We start from the raw sequence: 1,748 nt of genomic DNA, 5'->3' as shown, positions 1-1,748 counted from the left end.
ATGCTTGCAAAGAACAACACACAACATGGCACCTTTTACGTAAAGCCTGCAAACTGATTGCAAATTGAAAAATTGTTGTAAAGAAGTATCAATCAGGTGCTTCAGTGATTTAATTCTGATTGTCAAGTTCTTTTTTAATCTGTGCAGCTTCCCCACTTGAAAAAGGGATGGACAAATTCATGCAGACTTTTATCAACAGGGTTTTTACTCAAAGGACCACGCAGTTTTCCTTCTTTTATCCTCCATTTATTTGGTGAATGACAGGACATGTGCAAATTGGTCCAGAAGCAGGTAAAAACCTTTAAACAAGCCCAAAAAAGAAGAAAAATAAACAAACAATTACTAAACCATAAGTTAATTTACTTAAATTAATTTCACTTAAACTACAAAGGAAATGGTAATCTATATAAACAATACGAAGCAAACCACTGTGAATCAAACCCACAAAGTAATCAAAGTTAAATGAACAAGTAACTAAACTTAAGTTCTTTAACTTTAAAATACATTTCGAATAAATATTTACAATTACATTTATTTAAATATACAAATATCTACTTTTCAATATTAGTCATAAATATTCATTTTATAAATATAAATAGCTTCCAGTTGCAAATCTTTCTCAAATGATGCTAAGTTAATTAATAGGTAAACTTAACATCCAAATCCACTATTCAACAACACAACAATCAGTGCAATTATAAAATCAATCAATCAATCAATGCCAAACTTCTTTCACCACAATCCACCTCTTCAGTTCAGGTGTTGCTGTCAATGGGTGTTAATGAGCTGGCAAATCTGGAGGCCCTGTTGGAGGTACATGGGTAACCTTGCAGTCTGATTTAATAGACATTACAGCTTGTCTTACCGGCTGCCTCTCTGCTCGTCTTACAGATTTGTCCTCCTCTGCACAAAGTGTCCAGGATCTCTGATCCCCCAAACTTCCGTCCTCTTTGACTGGCTTGCTTTCTTCTCTGCTCTCTCTTCCTTCTTCTTCTTCTTCTTGTGGAGTTTTATGGCGGTTGGCAACAAACTTTAAGTAGCATTACCGCCACTTACTGGTATGGAGTGTGGTTCTTAATGGTCTATTTTATCTATATATATATATATATATATATATATATATCAATCTATATCTATCTATCTATATGTACCTTAATATTCTACTCATTTATATAATTTACTCCTTCTATAATCAAATTCTATGATATAATTTAGTTTTCTTTAAATATTGAATAAGTATTTGTACATGTTTACTCCCCCAAATGCTTCCTCAAAATATCTAACAAATTAATCTTTTCCTTAATACATTTCAACTCTTTCTTCATATAAGTTCTCTCTCTTTCATATTTATTACATTCTAATATAACATGTTCTACTGTTTCATATTTTCCACAATAATCACATTTACCAGTATTATGCTTTTGAATTTTATAAAGTGTATAATTAAGTCCCGTATGCCCAAATCTTAATCTTGTTATCACCCTCTCCTCTTTTCTATTTCGTCTTCCATTTCTTTTTTCCTCTTACTGTTTTTTGAATTTTATAAAACCATCTACCTGTTTTTTCTTCATCCCACCTTTTTTTGCCATTTTTCCATAAGTTTTTCTTTAATCATACTCTTTCCCTCAGATTTACTTGTTTTAATGATAAAATTTATAGGATTTTGAATTGTCCTCTTTGCTAATTTATCTGCCCTCTCATTTCCTTCAACCCCAATATGCGCTGGAACCCACACAAATATAACTATT

At 31.7% G+C, this 1,748-nt stretch overlaps 1 long non-coding RNA gene across 1 annotated transcript; it reads right to left on the bottom strand.

Annotated features, from left to right (window-relative positions):
* Positions 1-230: 230 nt before the first annotated feature.
* On the bottom strand, positions 231-956 carry LOC118558869. The gene is made up of 2 exons (XR_004928534.1): positions 866-956; positions 231-299 (listed from the first exon to the last, which is right to left on the bottom strand). It is a non-coding gene; the product is annotated as an uncharacterized LOC118558869 (long non-coding RNA).
* Between the last annotated feature and the right edge of the window lie 792 nt (positions 957-1,748).

Source organism: Fundulus heteroclitus, unplaced genomic scaffold (assembly GCF_011125445.2).
Source record: "Fundulus heteroclitus isolate FHET01 unplaced genomic scaffold, MU-UCD_Fhet_4.1 scaffold_171, whole genome shotgun sequence".
Classification (NCBI taxonomy): Eukaryota; Metazoa; Chordata; class Actinopteri; order Cyprinodontiformes; family Fundulidae; genus Fundulus; species Fundulus heteroclitus.
The sequence above is the reverse complement of the archived record's forward strand: the minus strand, read 5'-3'. Positions and strand labels throughout refer to the sequence as shown.